The sequence below is a fragment of the Acinonyx jubatus genome, chromosome D3, assembly GCF_027475565.1.
Source record: "Acinonyx jubatus isolate Ajub_Pintada_27869175 chromosome D3, VMU_Ajub_asm_v1.0, whole genome shotgun sequence".
Lineage (NCBI taxonomy): Eukaryota > Metazoa > Chordata > Mammalia > Carnivora > Felidae > Acinonyx > Acinonyx jubatus.
In genome coordinates, this window is record NC_069392.1 from 42789017 (window position 1) to 42807883 (window position 18867).

The 18867-nt window shown below is 38.7% G+C and overlaps 1 protein-coding gene across 8 annotated transcripts in view; it reads left to right on the forward strand.

Moving 5' to 3' along the window:
- Nucleotides 1-18867, forward strand: part of GREB1L (GREB1 like retinoic acid receptor coactivator) — a 279671-nt gene that overhangs the window by 46238 nt on the left and 214566 nt on the right. For 2 of the 8 annotated variants that reach the window (XM_053206245.1, XM_053206238.1), the window contains exon 2: nt 3254-3326. The exons of 4 other annotated variants lie outside the window; for them this stretch is intronic. The gene's annotated coding sequence lies outside the window, so the exon portion shown is untranslated. Of the gene's footprint in view, nt 1-803; nt 821-1701; nt 3327-18867 lie in introns of those variants that run through there. 2 more of the 8 variants (XM_053206242.1, XM_053206240.1) reach the window with 2 other exon arrangements.

Genomic DNA, 18867 nt, shown 5'->3' on the forward strand with positions numbered 1-18867 from the left:
ATATCCTATGTTCTTTGTTGAAATTACCTTTCCTACATGTTACTAAAAATGAATTTTGATTTAAAATGTAGGCCCAGTATTTTTTGTTCTCTGTAACAGCCAAGTACCTTTTGAGTCATTCTTATCTTTTTTTTCTTTAAGTTTATATATTTATTTTGAGAGAGAGAGAGAGTGTGTGTGTGTGTGCAAGTGGGACAGGGGCAGAGAGAGAGAGGGAGAGAGAGAGAATCCCAAGCAGGTTTCATACTACCAGTGCAGAGCCCGAATCGGGGCTCAAACTCATGAACCATGAGATCATGACCTGAGCTGAAGACAGGCACTTAACCGACTAGGCCACCCATTCTTACCTTTAACAAGAGAAATCCTACCTTTGAATATATTTCTACACCAAGCATGAGATTTAAAAGTTACTGTCTTTTGGGGCACCTGGGTGGCTCAGTTGGTTAAGCATCTGGCTTCGGCCCATGTCATGATCTCACAATTTGTGGGTTCGAGCCCTGCATCAAGCTCATTGCTGACAGCTCAGAGCCTGGAGCCTGGAGCCTGCTTTGGATTCTGTGTCTCCTTCTCTCTCTGCCCCTACTCTACTTATGCTTTCTCTTTTCTCAAAAATAAACATTAAAAAAAAAGTTACTGTGTTTTTTTTGGGTACATTGTTAGTCTAGTGAAATGGAAGAAGAGTCTGTAATAGGCTTTGACAGTTAAACTTACTTCAACTTATTCAAAGCCAGTTTAATATTCTTCCTTTTTTTTTTTTCCATAGACATTTTGGGTCATGTTAGTTGAAAACAGCCCAAAAGAATCCCACCCCACCCCCCAGGTGAGCAAGACTATCCAGAAAAGAAAGAGCTATGCTATGGTTTTTCTGTCATTTGGGAAAATGGATGTGTGTCTGTCTGTGGAGGAAAGTTCTTTTTTTTTTTTTAAACGTTTATTTTTGAGACAGAGAGAGACAGAGCATGAATGGGGGAGGGTCAGAGAGAGGGAGACACAGAATCTGAAACAGGCTCCAGGTTCTGAGCTGTCAGCACAGAGCCTGATGTGGGGCTTGAACTCACAGACCGTGAGATCATGACCTGAGCCGAAGTCAGATGCTTAACTGACTGAGCCACCCACGCACCCCTGTGGAGGGAAGTTCTATAGGTCCCTCATTTCTCCAGTGAACATGTTTGTGCTGCTGCAGGGCTGTGGCCAGATTGCTGCTTTTAGACCAAGTACACTCCTCTGAGCTAACTAGTCAGCACTGCATATTAATGAGTGGTGGTAAGCTCAGTTTTGAAAAATGCCAATGGGATTATTTTTTCCTTTGCAACAACAAATAAATATGAAAAGGCTATATTTCATATTAATTGGAATGATTATTGTTTTCATGGTTTGTCTCTGAGCATATATTAGGAGAATTTTGAAAGCTGAGCTAAAAATGCCCTTTTAGCTATAGTATAGGTTCAATTTTTAGATGAATTGTGAGGATATGTGGGAAGTTATATTTAAGAAAAGCAGCTTTACTGTACTTCCCTGGCCTGCTCTGGGTGACTTTTAACCTATCTTGACTTTAGCAGAGTGAATTAAATTATAAAATAGAACTTTAGGTAGTGGTTAAGAGCCAACTTTTTGGCCAGTAAATATTATAGCACTTATGTAAATGGACAATAATAAGCTCCATGCAGTTTTTTTAAAGCAGTTAAAAATAATGGAGGGATGCAGAAATGTTCTGTTTAACTTTGTAGTGCGTACTCTGGGAGATTGATAAAGTATAATGCTAATAAGGTGACAACGAAATGTCTGTTCCAAGGCATCGTTACACTCATAAATAACACTTGAGGCAGTGTTTTATAAAAAGTGATTTATGCTAAGTTATTCCTCACAGCATCCTATGTGAGGTAGATATTACTATCCCACTTTCAAATGAGGACATTGAGAGTAAAACTCAGCTTATCTGTAATGGAGCAGTGGTCATCATGGCAACCTGGCCTTTGATAAAAATACATATACCCATACACCGTGTGTCCCGAGACTGGTGTAATGAGGATGGTGGGGGCCATGTGGTAGCAGGGGGACTGCAAGTCTGAGATAAAACAGGAAAGAGTCCTGCTTCCCAAGTAGAAAGACTCATCCCCACCTTGTCATTTTTCCTTCTTCAGGGGGCAATGGACATGGGTCCCTTTCTTCTCTGACTTCCCATTTCCAAGTCCATTCCTGGTGGGAAGTTTGGGGACAGCTCCCTATTAAAGAGGCTTGCTGTGACTTTAGAAATTACTCATGTTATCAGTTAGAGAGGGAGTCACTATAATTGATTTGTGTAGACTTAGTTCATGGTGACTTCTTGACTGAGGAATTGAAACAAGTGGTGTGGAATTTTGTAAGGCTGCCATGCTTTCTTTCCCTTTCTTGTTCACTGTCTCAGGGCTGAGGAGAAGACGATGAAAATTGTGCATCACACCCTTGGGTCAGAGATTGAGCTACCCAACTATACATTGAGGGGACACTGATTAAAGGAAACTGCCATTTCTTTTTCCTTCAGTTACCCTGAACTATAATGATAAAGATTCACCAGAGGGAGCTTCAGCAAAATATGCTTTTTAGTCTTGACCTTAATACACATACCTATTCAAAAAAAATACATGTACCTCTTTGAATACAATGCAAATTACCACTTTGCTGATACTGGCTTACATAATTATTTTGTGCAGGTTGATTCCAGTTTACTTTGCATTTAGTCTTGTCCTTGATTTAGGATAGGAAGGGGAACAATCCATGTTTATCTGGATAATAAAAGTACAGTCACTATGATAATATGGTTTGTTTTCTGCTTTACCTTGGTGATTAAGTCCAAGTTGTATATATTTGGTGATAGTTTGTGGCGGTATGCCATTAACATAGCAATGGGCTATATTCTTGGTTGCCACTAATTGCCTCTAGAATTATGTGGGTATGAAGGTTTTCTTGTTGAGAATGCATAGTGTTTATAGAAAACACAAAAGGGGCTGTATCAGAGCTACTTTATACAGAACCAACAGTTCCCTGGCTACAGTGACTGAAACAGATGGGTTGGAAGAGTTTACTAGTGACTTATTGCCCTGTCTGGGATTGCTGACAAATGCATATGCCACTACCTGGCTTCCGGGAAATGCAAAAGGTAAAATGGGCTTTGGCTTTGGAGTATTTCCGTGGAAAACATAGTAGCATGAATGCCTGGTTTCCTGTCCTACTTCTTCATTCAACTACCAAATGGATCGTTTTAATTACCTTCCAGATATAGCCAAAAAAGAAGTGAGGCAAGCTACCATGAATGCTAATGGTAGTCCCACACTCCTTTCAAGGATAAAGTAAGTTGTTTTAGCTTTTATTTGTCAGATCAGTTGCTTTTATTTTGTGTGAAATGTATACATTGTCTTTTCATATTTGAGCCCGTTTGTTTTACCTTGATATCACATTCATCTAATGTAAATGTTGTTCCTTTAAAAAATTGTAGCTTATGTAAGTGCTTATCTGATCCTTATCTACTGGGCAGATGGCTCTATTTCTCTTGCTAAATTGTGATTCGGATTTTTTATTTATTTATTTTTTTGCCAAAAAAAAAATCCAGTTAAAATAGAACATCTCAAGTTTATGGTGAAGCTTTACTAGGCTCAGGGCATGCAATGCTTAGCAACCCTATATAAGTCAACATTTATAGCTGCCATTCATATAAAGAGACTTTCCCTTTTGAAAGTGCTTTATAATGAGCGACATTTGTCTTGTTGTAGGATTTTTTTTCCAGCCAAACAATGTATTTTCTCAATGAGTTCTATCACTCCATTGTCATTAAAAATGAATTTTAGCCTAATATTCTATCCTGTTCTTCAGCCAGGTGATTATACATCATAATCTGGCCCTGTTTCATCTTTTCTCCCACCCCCCAGGCTATGTCCTAGCTACACTGAGGACTTGCCCCCCTTGTTCTTGAAACCCAAGCATTCTCATGTCTCAGTGACTTCGCACACACTCTCCCCTCTGCTGGCCTGGAAAGAGCTCTGCTCCTACTCTCACAGGTCTGTTTGCCTGAGGAAAGCCTGACTTAGTACAGCTCCAGCGTTGCTCTGTGGTGAAGGCTTCTCTGACACAGTTTACCCCCATTGTAGGGACATCTGAGGTATTTCCCTGGTGGGCACATGTCTGTTTTACCATTACAGAGTAGGTTCTTTTTCTCTTTTGTGTTCCCAACACCTGGTGCAATACCAGGTACTCAGTGTATATTTAGGCTGAGAACCCATAACATTTTTAGACTTTGTTTATTCCTTTATATTGCTAAAGAAGGAAAGAAGGGTGGAACCCATGTTACTCGAAGATGCTGTGAATATGATGGCTTTGTATTAAACAACATACTGAAATCATGAATCAATGAACCTGAGACAAAACTGTGAAGCAGGTGAAGAAGCTGGTTCCCTAGGCTTCCCTTGTAAAACTGAATTCATGCATCTTACTGGGGACTAAAACCTTAAAGAAAGAGTGGGGCGCCTGGGTAGCTCAGTCGGTTGAGTGTCCGACTTCGACTCAGGTCACGATCTCGCGGTCCCTGAGTTTGAGCCCTGCGTCAGGCTCTGGGCTGATGGCTCGGAGCCTGGAGCCTGCTTCCGATTCTGTGTCTCCCTCTCTCTCTGACCCTCCCCCGTTCATGTTCTGTCTGTCTCTGTCTCAAAAATAAATAAACGTTAAAAAAAATTAGGAAAGAAAGAGAATAAATTAAGTATAGACTACTTTTGGGGGTGAGGTATGGAATTTCTGGGGGCCCTGAAACAACCACACCCCCATGTATGCAGATGTTTCTATGTAATGACACCAAAAGTCTGAAAGATTTGTTGAGAATAACAGAACCCATACTGTGAAGTGAGAATCACTGGTCTACGTGGTTTACTCTAAATGTTTCTATAATATGAACTATAGAGTACCCAGGATAGATTTTGATGTTATTTTCGGTTTCTCTTCTCTGAAGCTGGTGATAGCCCTGAGTAGCCAGAGAACATTCTCTGTCATGATCTGGGTTGAACTGTCTTTGCGTTCCACACCACTGACTCTCAAGCCTTCTGTGTGGGGTTATCTGCTGCTTGAGAGTCTTAATTACAAATCATAGAAAAGTAGAAAAGTCTTTGTTTTTTACTGATTTCCTTGCCCACAGCAGTCTCAAAAACCATTTCTTTACACTAGATTTCTCTAGAAAGCTGTCATTTCCATAAAAATGCTTTGCCCAGTGCTGGTTGTCCACATTATCAGTTAATGGTGCCATTCTATGCCTTTCTCTTTTCAGTGGTGTCATGGTTAGATCCTTTTTTTTTTTCTGTGAGATGAACGTGCTTTGTGCACTGTGGCAATAAGAGGGGTGTTTTAAGCCCTTTTTGAGAGAAGTGCCATTTTCTATTTCCAATTCCAGTTGAAAGCAGATCCCCCCGCTCCAATGCATAAAATCATATTATGTCCTGCTTGGCACCATTAACTCTGCTCCAATACCAGTAGCTTCTGAGCATCCCTGTTTGAATTTTCTATGCCCAATACCATCTTGAGATATGTGTTTTTTGGTATGGTGGAGACAAGTGGAACAGAGAAGCTACATTTGTACGTTGGTTTTAACTATGGAGCAACATTTGAAGAGTTATATTATCTGCTGGGCAGATTTTTTTTAAGTTTTTAATTTCAATTCTATAGTCAACATACAGTGTTATATTAGTTTCAGGTGTACAAATAGTGATTCAACAATTCTATACATTACTCAGTGCTCACTATGATTAGTGTACTCTTTAATCCCTGTCACCTATTTCACCCATCTCCCCTGCCCCCACTTCCCCTCTGGTAACTATCAGTTTGTTCTCTATAGTTAAGAGTCTGTTTCTTGGTTTATCTCTCTCTTTTCCTTAAAAAAATTTTTTAAATGTTTTATTTATTTTTGAGACATAGAGAGACAGAGCATGAGTGGGGGAGGGGCAGAGAGAGAGGGAGACACAGAGTCCAAAGCAGGCTCTCGGCTCTGAGCTGTCAGCACAGAGCCTGATGTGGGCTTCGAACCCACGAACCATTAGATCATGACCTGAGCCAAAGTTGGATGCTTAACTGACTAAGCCATTCAGGTGCCCCTCTCTTTTTCTCTCTTTTTTTTCCCCTTTGCTCATTTGTTTTGTTTATTAAATTTCACATATGAATCATATGGTATTTGTCTTTCTCTGACTGACTTATTTCACTTTGCATTGTACCCTCTAGCTCCATACATGTCATTGCAAAAAGGATTTCATTCTTTTTATGACTGAATAATATTTCATTATATATATCACTCTTTATCCATTCATCTATCAATGGACAAGGGCTGCTTCCATAATTTGGCTATTGTAAATAATGCTGCTATAAACACAGGGGTGCATGTGTCCCTTTGAATTAGTGTTTTGTATTTTTTTGGTAAATACCTAATAGTGCAATTACTGGATTGAAGGGTAGTTCTATTTTTAATCCTTCGGGGAGCCACCATACTGTTTTCCACAGTGGCTGCACCGATTTGTATTTTTACCAACAGTGCACAAGCGTTCCTTTTTCTCCATATCCTTGACAACACTTGTTATTTCTCGTGTTTTTGATATTAGCCATTGTGACAGGTGTGAGGTGATATCTCATTGTAGTTTTGATACGCATTTCTGCTAGGGAAGTTTTAAGGCAAAATTTTTAAAGGCACAATGGAAACAACAGAATGAGAAGAAAACAAACTCTAGGTGTGATATGAATAGAGACAAAGTAGAATGATTTACTTGGGAAATCTTGTTAGATGCCACTAGGGTCAATAAGTAACTCTCTCCAGGGGTGCCTGGATGGCTCAGTCAGTTGAGTGTCCAACTTCAGCTCAGGTTATGATCTCCCAGTCCATGGGTTTGAGCACCACATTGGGCTCTGTGCTGACAGCTCAGAGTCTGGAGCCTGCCAGATTCTGTGTCTCCCTCTCTCTCTGCTCCTCCCCACCTCGCACACTGTCTCTCCCTCTCAAAAATAAACAAAAACATTAAAAATAAATTTTAAAAAAGTAACTCTCTCCAAATAAGTTTAATGAACTTCCTTTAAGAGGCTTTCCCTTGGTGGCTCTGAAACTTGTACAGAAAACTGTACTCCCAGTTAAAGGAAATAACTTTAGTTCTTTTTTAAATTGAGATATAATTTATGTGCCATAAAATTAATCTTTTCAGTGGCTTTTCATATATTCATGAAGTTGTACAACCATTACCACAGTGTAATTCCAGAACATTTTCACCACCCCACAAGGAAACCCCATTTCCATTAACAGTCACTCTCCATTCCTGCCTCCTACCAGCCTCTCATATCTTCTATCTTTATGGATTTGCCTATTTTGGACACTTTATATAAATGGATTTATATGGTCTGTAACCTTTTGTATCTGGCTTCTTTCACTGAGTATAATGTTTTCAAAGTTCATCCATTTGGAGCATATATCAATATTTCATTCCTTTTTATGGCTGAATTGAAAACATGGTTTTTTTTAAATAAAAAATCAAAGCCAAATACATTCTGTAACTTTCTGCTATGGAAAATTTTATGGAGTGAAATGAATGTTGTTACAGGATAGGACCTAAAGCTTGGTCATAGGGAAAGACTGTGCGAATGCTACTGTAATCATAGATTTAGTAACTTGATGCAGCAAGGGAGAGATCGTGGCAGCAGGACTATGGGCATCCAGGAAGACAAAAATCTTTTTATAGGGTTTAGACTTGTGCTGAGTGATTCTAGAAGGGACTGGGGAAGAGGCAACCAACACTGGATTGAGTGGCATCATGACACAGGCGCAGTTTAGTAATTGGGTATCTCAGCAGTCTTTGCTTAGGGTGGGGGAAGAATAAAGAGGGGCCAGGGAAGTCATTGAGAAGAAGACAGGATCCATAGTAGGAGTGGTTTTGCAGCTCTGGTTTGGCCTTAGGAGAAATATTGTTTTTTGTTGGCCGTGCCTCTGGCCTTGACTGAGTCTACCAGAAATACTGCAGCGCAGATTTTCATGCTCTCACGTTAGGGGGATATGCTCTGGTTCTGAGATTATAGAAAAGATAGACTTGGCATGACCAGGCAAGTAAGATGCAACCAAACGACCAAATAGGACTGACCATTTAACCATTGTCATGACAGTCCTTAGATTAAAATCTCTTTAAAGATATTCTGGCAGAATAATTAGGAATTATTGGAGGGTAGGGAGTAGGACTTCTCAACCAATTTGCTTGTATGATTAAGCACTTTTTATTCACTGCCTGCCTTGTGATGACCTTCATGCTAGGCATTTTGTATGTATTTTCTCTTGTAGGTTTAAACAATAATAGTTCATCTTTCTCATTCAGCCAAAAGAGTGTGTATAAACGTGCCTGAATTAGTCTATATTGTCATTCATTTGTAAACACTTTAGTGAGTGCTAGGCTCTAGGAATGAATAAGACATGGTCCCTGCCCAAGAGATTGAACAGTGCTATTCAATAGAACATTCTGTGATAATGACAATATTTTGTGTAGTCCAATACAAGAGTAGCCACATGTGCATCTCAAACACTTGAAATGTGGCTCATGAGACTGAGGAACTAAATTTTAATTTTTATTTATTTTTGATTAAACATTAATAGTGGCATATGAGGCTAATGGCTATCACATTAGACAGCACTGCTCTAGAAATTCACAAATGAGAGAAAGAAACACAAGTGCTCACAATTCATGGTGTGATGTGGCTCCAACACAGGTTCTAGAAGCTCAATAAAGTGTTCTAGAGGCTCAAAACACAGCCTCTGGTGGTAGAGACACCAGAGAAAACACCCAGGGAAGGGGAGGGAGCATGAAAAATGAGACTTAAAAACAAAATAAAAATAATAGTAATAACAATAATTATTATTTTGTCAGAGGATGAGGAGAGGTTGAGTGGGTTCATTCTAGGCAAAAGGCATAGTCTGCAAAAACATTGAGGCATTAAAAATGTGTATACAAGTTCAAGAAAAGGTGTGTGGCTTGGTAGGGTCTAAATGTAGGTTACTGTAATGTTACCACAATATGACATAGCCCCTATGGCAAAGGTGTAATTGAACAGATTAAGAACAAATTTAACATTTTTGGCATTTATTTTGTTGTATACATTGTTAGAGAAGCTATCACATTTATCATTTAAAATAGATACATAAATTGCCATTATGATCCTCATTTCACAGAAAACTGAGCCGTACAAAGGTAAAGGAATTTGCCTGAGGACACAGAGTGAATGGAAAGAGCTAGGATTTGAATCAGGCTTATTTGATTTCAGAGATCAATCCTCTCCATCAATGACTCTACATTTCACAATTTAAATTTTTCTTAGTTTGAAATTGTGATGCATTTCCTTGGGTATGCCTTCCATGATTCATTCAGACCACACTATAAGTCTTCTACAAATTTTTTCTTTAATATTCTGATTTCATATTTAACATTTTTTCTGGCTAAGAGACTGATGTTATAACATACCTATTTTGTTTGTATATCTAAGCATTTCACAAGCTTGGGTTTTGGAAATAGCTGTCTTGACAATTTCCCTTCTTTTTCAGTATATTTATGGCACTAGGAGCCTTTTATATCGTAAAATGGGGTGGTTAGGGAATTAGTTAAATTGGAGGACCCAGTCCATTCATGCCCAAATTTGAATGAGCTCCTATGACCATCATGCCCAGAGAATTCTTCCTTCTGTGGGGAAGGTTGGAAATGGCTTGTTATTTGAGCCTCTCCACATCTTACCCTAAAGGTCATGACCCTGGGCTCCGACTTCTTTCTTCCTTTTTGCCCTTTCCTCAAAGTGAATCTTAGTGACTCGGTAGAGGCTTTGCTTTTCTTAACCAAGAGGAGCTAGATCTCCGCACCTGTTTGGCAGGCATGGTCATGTCCTGAAAATACCCCTTCCTGGCTGAGGAGGTACTTGTGATCTGCAAGGACATTTTTGTTTTGTTTTGTTTTGTTTTGTTTTGTTTTGTTTTGTTTCCTTTTAGACTCGAAAGAACTCACTTGATGTTACTTGCTGAATTTCCCTAAAAGTCCATCTCAACGTCATAGCAAGGTGTAGCTAACATTTATACTTGCCAGGCCTGGAGAATAAGAAGTGTAATAAATAGCATCTGCTTCAAGGGGCACACCCTCCACTGCTAACACAGGACAGAGACTAAGGAATAGAACAGGCAGTACTAGAGGATCTGAGAGGATATAGCCAATATCCAGGGGTGGAGACAGCTTCACAGGGGAAGAGGGACTGGTGTCAGGTCTTACAAGAAGGGCAGAACTTACCTGAGCAGAGAAGGGGTGGTCTGTATGTGGAATACTGCCTGGGCAAAGGTAGGGAGTAGAGGGAATCATGGAAGAATGGTTTGGCTGAAACAGAAAATGCAACCCTGGTGGCAGATTAAGATCACATGGAGAAGGGGCTCCTGGCTGGCTCAGTTGGAAGAGTATGTGACCTTTGATCTCAGGGTTGTGAGTTCGAGACCCACATTGGCTGTGGAGATTACTAAAAAAATTAAGTAAACTTGAAAAGAAATCGCAAGGAAAACTTTAAAAACTCCCCTAAAGATTCTGATTGAGCTGAGAGGTAGCCTAGGCATCCAGATTTTTTTAAAGTTTTACAGGTGATTTTAATGTACAGCTGCCATGGAAGACCATTGCAACAATCTCTTTACTCTGAGTGTGCTCATCAAACCAGCATACCCTGCCCCACCTGGAGGCTAGTTAGAAATGTTGAATGAATCTCAGGGAATTGGAATTCACATTTTTACAGGAGCCCTGGTGGCCCTATGCACAGTAAAGTTTGACAAATACTGCTGTAGAGAAAATGTGAGAAATACGGTTGAAGGTGGCAGATTACCTAACCAGATTTTCCCAGCCCCTGTGCTGGGCTAGGAATGAATTATAGGTGGACAGTGATGTTGCTTTCCCCTCAAGCCATTAGGGAAGCTTATACTTCTTGTTGGCAAGAAGTCTCCTCTGGTTATCTGTAATGTGTTTCACAAATACTCTTGAATTTTCTCTGGGCGCCTTGAGGGAAAAAAGGCAGGGAATCACCAGCTAGTGCTGGACTGTACTCTGTCAGTAGTGGGAGATGCCCTGAAGATTTTTTATCAAAGGATGTTTTGTGTACCTCCTTTTGTTCTAGGAAGATTTTCCTGAGAGAGACCTATAGAATGGACTGGGAAGGGGTGCTCTGGGGTGAGAGGACAGAGGACAACTGCAACAATTCACATGCAAGGTGACAGTGGACAAGAGTAGAGTGTGGTTATGTTTAGGAATTTGAATAACACTTTAAAACCCATCCCCAAATCTTCAGAGCTTGGAAAGAACTACAAAGATTCTTTCGTACCTTTTTGGAGACACCTTGTAACTTTTTGTTTTGTTTCCATTTTTTCTTGTGGGGCATTCTCCCAAAGCTTGAGGAAAGTTTCTGATGATTAAAATCTACTTGGCATAAATAAGGTCATAAACATTCAGCCCTCACTCTGCAGGATCCCCTAGTTCTTGGTGGGTGGGATCATCTGACTTGAGGGTTATTAGTGATTTCAAAGGAGAAAGGAAAACAATGATGGTCATCATTTGGTGAATAGGCAGCCAGGGAGGATTTCAGGAAATGGAGAGGTTAAAAGTCCAAGTATGAAAGACTTGCTGTCTTGGGGGACTCAGAGCCATACATTTGATTTGGGACAATACTTATGGGGGAACCTGGATATTCTAGGAATAATTTTGTGGAAAAAATGTTTAAATTATTGGTGCAATAAATTGCTTATTCTTCAAGGCCAAGCTTAAGTTGTTCCCTTCCATGAATTCCTCCTTGTAACGCCAGTTTATGGCTTGTTCTCTCTCTCTCTCTCATTTTCTAAAATTCTCTCTAATGAGTCAACAAGTGTATTTTTTAGTCCTGATACTTGAAAAGTACTGTAGTGTGTACTTCTTTTCTAGCAACTCACTTAGGGTTGATTTTATTTTTCTCATTTATGAATGTGTATTTATGAATGTATCCTGTCCCTCTAAACAAAATATAAGCTCCTTGAGGACATGGACCATGTCTAATTCTACTTTATTTTTTCTGGGAATTTGTGACTTTATGAAACATCTGTTTTCATGGGTGCTCGTAATTGAATATGAACAATTAAAAATAATTTGCCATATACTTCTTTGTTTTCCAAATTTGTTGATATTTCTTCAGAAAAAAAAAAGGCTAAAGAGTCTTCCAAAATATGTAAACATGCAGTGTGCATTTTAAACTATATTCTGTAGTTTAAAATTAAGCTAAAATAGTACTATTAGATAAATGTTGGAATCTTTCTGTATTTTTAGTGATTCATTTCAAAAGAGGAGGTTTTAAAAAATTATAGAAGTATAGTATCCTAGTATATATCCCTGGTTTTGTAATCTTTTTATATGGTGCCTATTTTTCCTTAGTTGCTTTTCTCATCTTGCCATTTGGGTTTCCTTTTCTTTTTCTTTCTGTTTGAAAGTGATACCATTTGTTGTAGGTTCCTGGCCATGTTTATAGTCAAGAGTGTCAGTAGTCATGTGACTACTGGATATGACCCACTAACATAGTTAAACAGAGTGTATTTTATGGAAAGTCTATTGAATGGAAGTGCTCTAACAATTTTGTTTAGCTTCAAATTGTGACATGCTTTTTCATGCCTTTTCTTGGAATTTTCTTGCCCAAATTCAAAAGCCATATTTATATTTTGAAACTTGGAACGCCGAAAAATTGTGTCACCTGAATTTTGGGGGGAGGGGGAAATTACTTTAATTCTAGTCAATCATGATACTTGACATTATGGGAAAAGAAGTGTGCATTACATATAGAAAACCAGCTAGAGCTTGACCAAAAAGAGTGAAGCTGCTATACCAAGATACCAAGATGAAATTAAAAAAAAAAAAAAAAAAAAAATCCCAAGATGGGGAAAACCTTTTTAAAGAATTCCTTAATGAATCAATCAGTAGTTTATATCCTTGAAGAATTTTTTATGGTATAATAATGAACATTTATAACAGAACAAAAATAACCCATTTCCTAACATTAGCCTCTCTGCCTACGGAGGTCATAAAAGTTGTTAATGCAGATGAGGCTGCCTTCTGTTGTGGGATGCTAATAGGAAATGGATCATTGCAGTTTATGGGGCACTTAGCCATTTTGGTTCATGATAAATGACTGACTTCAAGTGACATTCCTTCACTGGTTTCTCACTATTCATCACCTGAAAGAATGGAACCCAAACATGAAGTTGATTTTGAAGTTGTCAAGAGTTTCACTGTGGTATAAAATCTACCATAAGCCAATGTTTTAATTGATTTAGGAAGAAATAGTATGAATGAAGATGCTTATAAATACTTTATGCTCCTATTTTCTTTCGTTCAAGAGCCAGTTTTGTAACTCTGTTTTATCCTGCTCTAGCTTCTGTTACCTTGTCCTCTTCCCTTCCCCCTCTCCAAACATTCTCTGGTTTTGAAAACTCCCTAGATTTTATCTTCGCAGATGTTTTGATGTAATTACATTGTTTTGTTCTATAAAATCAGTCCAAAATAAGCAGAAAGAATGGAACATATTTCCAACTGATATGTTCACCTACATGCCAGACATTATACAAAACTGGTGTGGAAAACTTCTTTTGTGTGCTATTTTCACTGTGTTCTTGCTGTTATCTATTTTTTCCTCTTCTCTTTTTTCTTGAAATATTACCCCTCACCCCAACACACAACATCCATGAGTAGGGAGGAAGAAGGCTACCTATTTGAATAAGGTCATGTTACCACATTATCCTACAATTAGGCTCTTGCTCTTAGAAAATTATTCTCTAGCTTATTTTCAGGGAGGCCCTGCTGGCACTGTAAGGGTTACCCAAGACCTAGTCAGGTCTAATGTATGCTTAAAGGATGCTTGAGTTTTTCCTGTATTGTCTTTATGTTTGGAATGGAGAGCCTGCGTTTAACTCAGTATGCATGATGCTGTCCATTTGCTGGCATTTGGAGAGTGATATCTGGCAGACTGCTGTTTGGAAAAGAAAATGTAAATGTGCTTGCAGATTGCCTAAGAATCATTTAGTGTAATTGAGATAAATTTGCCATTTATTTTATTGGTTCTTAAAGGAATTTTGACCTCCCTTATCTGTGTGCATTGTTGGAGTGTTGGTGACGACAGGTTATTTAGTTTGCTTTGTAGAACTTAACAGGAGGAAGCAAGCACATCCTTGGTGGCTTTACTTGAGGTGCTGGTATCCTGGAAGGGAAGCCTGCAAAACTAACCTCCAAGAGGCTGTCTTTGACACAGACATTTTAGTTCATAGGAGATTCCCCTGAGAGCCCAACCACCTCTTTTAGCAAATGTTACCAGAGTATGCATTGTTCACAAAGAACTTTAGGCTAATAAATTGAAAGTATTGGAGTTGTCTGAACTCTTTCATGTTCTAGAATCCCAGGCACTGGTGACATTTTAGGAGAGAGCCTAGAAGTGGTAGAACTGAAATATTAATTAGGTCTCCTACGGTCACTTTTTTCTACTGAAAGCCTAGGAATGGTTCATGGGACGTAGTTTGATTACCTGGTTTTAGTTAAATCCTATCAGTCTTTTATGGCTGGCTGTGATACCTGATTAGAAAAAACAACACATCTTGTTTTCACATTTGTTGAATGAGCAGTCACTAATTTAGAATACTTATTTAGCTTGGTTCACACCAATTACCAAATCTTTAAAATGGCCAGTTCTAATATGCTCACTAATCTATTAAGATTGTTGAAACATATCCACAATTTAATTTTTGGTCTGCTTTTGCATGGTGTGGCCACTGGTGGCACAGAGGCTGGGGCTGGGAGGAAGTTGCTAAAGGGAGGAGACAGAAGGAGAGATAAGAGAAAGAAGCTGCAAGAAGATAGGCTAAGATGCCCTGGTAGACTAGAAACTTCTGGCAGCATTAACCACTTCTTAACTCTGGCATATTAAAGTGAGCATTGATGGCCTTTACTTTCTTCCTTTTTCTTCTTCTTCTTTTAACCTTCTCTCCTCCATATGTGGGTATAAGTCTGTTGAAACTAAGGAAAAACAGACTAAGGTCTAAGATGAACAATTATTTCTGGGAAAGGAGGGGAGTAGATCAGAAGAAACATACCTCACCACCCAAAGAAAGTCTTTGGAATGAATTGTAGTGTTAGGCTTTTTCAAAGAGATGGAAGTTTTCTCTTCACAGGATTTTAATGATCACTTTTCATCTGTGTGGCCAAGCCTTTTTGAATGCAGTGTGTGCTTGAAGTCTAGGCCATCACCTGGATACCTTGAAGGTAAAACCTGCAGGTATTGTCATGTATTGGACTCATACAGAAACCACCAAATTATCTCTCAGAATTAAACTAAAAATAGAAAAAAAGGTTTCCAATGGAAATTACTGTTCTGTGGGAGTTTTTAAATTCTGAAATTTATTGAAAATAAAAGGACTAAACTATTAAACTATTTTAATAACTAAACTATTTTTCAGAGGCTTTCTAATTGGTTTTGAAATTCTCACTAAAAATAGGTTAGCTGTTAATGATTTTCTCTCTTCACTTACTGATTTGAAGGTGTGATGTTAGTTTTACCCTGTAGGCTGTGACTTTGCTTCTTTGCACTTCAAAAAGATCTGAGGTCACTGATTATGACTTTGCCACTTCCTGCCCTATTGTCCTTACAAACGGGTTTTGTGAATTTAGACCTTACTGTAAAGAAACCAGCCCAAGGAAAAATTCTTGATATTTGCATGTCTATTATATTCAGCATTTTTGGTTTTTATTTGAATCTGTTTGATTGTACAATTTGTAAGAAATACTTACTGAGACTTCAGATTTCCTCTTAAGAGAGCTGAAATGCCTTTCGCTTCTTTCTTTTCATAGTGGATCAGTGAATTATGGAGTAAGAGCCAATCAACCAGGAGACTGTGGAGAAATGACCAGTTAGAAGATGTTTACATTTCTGTGAAATTCTGTTGACCTATAACTCCCCCGCCAAAGGGGTAGGGGGAGCATTATTAACACCTTTGAGTCAGTTGCTCCTCATAGAATTTGGTCTTCTTTTGATGTAGCAGGACTGATAGACCTTTCCTGCATGCCACTTCATAGATATCATCTGTGAGCCACTATTGTGTTCAGGCTTGAGCTAGCAAACTAGTGCATCTGGTTCTGACTCAGTCAAGTATTTCAAATCTTCATTAGCTAAGCCTGGATTACTGTTTTCCTCACTGTGGTAGTTCTCTGCAACAAATAATTATCAGGCATATAGTTTTGGTGGAGGAATACTTGAGCTAAGTTGGTAGGAGCATCAAGCAAACAAATCAAAGGTGATATTTTGGTTTTTGGTTTTATGATGACTACTTCACATCATCTTGTCTTTTTTTTTTCCAGCACTTCAGTAAGTGAGGCACAATAGCCTATAAATTTGAACACACAATCCCCACTTCTCCAGTGTATGCTTCTTTTTTGTTTTTTAAAGTTTATTCATTTTGAGAGAGAGACAGAGACAGAGAGAGAGCATGAGAGGGGGAAGGGCAGAGTGAGAGAGAGAGAGAGAGGGAGCAGGGGAAGGGCAGAAAGAGAGGCAGAGACAGAATTCCAAGCAGGCTCTGCACTGTCAGCAGAACCAGACATGGGGCTCGAATTCATGAACTGTGAGATCATGACCTGAGCTGAAACCAAAACCTGGACGCTTAACTGACTAAGCCACCCAGGTGCCCTTGCCTGTATGTTTCCAATAACATTTTTCATTTAGGATTAAAAAAAAAAAAAAGTATCGGGGCTCCTGAGTGGTTAGGCATCTGACTTTGGCTCAGGTCATGATCTCACTGTTTGGGATTTCAAGCCCCACTTGGGGCTTGCTGCTGTCAACGCAGAGCCAGCTTTGGATCCTCTGTCCCCCTCTCTGCCTCTCCCTGGCTCATGCTCCCTCTCCCTCAAAAATAAGTAAACATTTATAAAAATAATAAAAATGAAAAAAAAATTAAAAAGTATGTCTGACCTTTCCCCAGAACTCCAGAAAAATAGATAACAATTGTCTACTTTATATTTCCATTTGAATATCTAAATAGGTATCTCAAATATTATATATACAAAATGCAACTCTTGATTTTTTTTTAACATAACCACCCCACCAACTTTATACCTCCTTTCTCCCATTTTTACCCCTTCAGTTTATAAAAATGACTAGTTGCTCAAGTCAAAAACCTAGGAGTTTTTTTTTAATTTTTTTTCTTTCTTAGAACATATCCCCTCTTTCAATCTGCTGGCAGGAATATCTCTAGAATAGGTCCCCAGTCTGTACTCATCTTCCCACATAATATTTTCCCCATCATGGTTGCAGCTACCATCTTCTCTCTTACTTGAGTGATCTGCAATGGCCTTCTCCCTCCTACAATCTCTTCTCTATTCAGAGTCAGAGTGATTCTTTTAAGGCAGAGATCAGATCCTCCCTGTCTCAAAAGCCTACAGCAACTTCCCATCACTCTGAAAAAAAAAATCCAAATTCCTTGCGTTTGCAAGGCCCAGCATGGTCTGGTTTCTGGCTACCTCTGCTGTCTTATCTCCTATCACTTTCCTCTTACATACTGACCTTCTTACTATTCCTCAGGCATCCCCAGCCTATTCCCACCTCAGGGCTTTTACCTCAGCTCTTCTCTGTACTGGAATGCTCTTTCCCCGGTCTTCACATGACTGACTCCTTCCTACTATTCAAGCTTTACCTAAAATGTCAACTTCTCAGAGAGGCCTTCTTGAACATCTCATTTAAATTATGTACCTCTCTCCCCTGTTACTCTTCATCCCACTACCTATTTTATTTTATTCCCAGCAAAAATTATTATCTGAAGTTCTTATTTATTTACCTATTTATTGTAGTTCACCCTCTCCCTTAGAATGTAAGCTCCACAAGGGCAAGGAACCCCTTATCTGTCTTGTTTGTTGATGTATCCTCAGTATGTGTAACATTGTCTGATATGCGCAGTATGTGCTCAATAAATATTTATTATTGTGAGGTACCTGGGTGTTTCAGTGGGTTAAGCATCTGACTCTTGATTTCCTCTTGGGTCATGACCGCATGGTTTCTGAGTTTGGCTTGCATTGGACTCTCCGCTGACGGTGTGGAGCCTGCTTGGGATTCTTTCTCCCTCTTTTCCCCCTTCCCTGGCTTGTGTGTGCTCTCTCTCTCTCTCAAAATAAATAAATAAACTTTAAAAAAAAAAAAGGAGTTAATTTAAAAAATATTTAATGGTTGAATTAGTGAATAAGAATATTTAGGCCCATGAAGAATATAAGCTACTAAATCATTATGTATTATATTTTAGTGAGAATGTTTGTGTCATATTTTCATGGTAATTAAGTGGCCCAAAGGCAAGGGAATGGCTTTCTCTTCCAATTATTCTAGTAATCTGGAACAAGGCAGAAGAGATTGGCAATCACAGTCAGTTGGCTTTCCTTCTTGCAGTATCTGTTCATATAAACTGGACATCATTTATCAGCTGTGCATATCTTTTGTTTGTAACTTGGTGTGAGTGTTGTATGCTTGAACAACAGTACAAAGCGTACTCCTTGTAGATAAGAGTCTGAAATTGTGGTAAGTACTCATTATGATGAGAACAGCTTGCACTGAACAAGCAATAGCCATGCATATGTCTCTCTCAAGAAAGAAAACATCAAATTCTAGATTGAGTCTGGTAAACAGCAATAAATTTAATTGTACATGTTCTGAATATTTAGTTATTTTCCAGGAATTGATAAATATATAGATAACAAATACATATTTATTTTGTGAATGTAAATCTCTGCAAATCAAGTATAATTAATTGGATGTATGCCTATAATTAAGACAGGAAAAAACAGAGATATT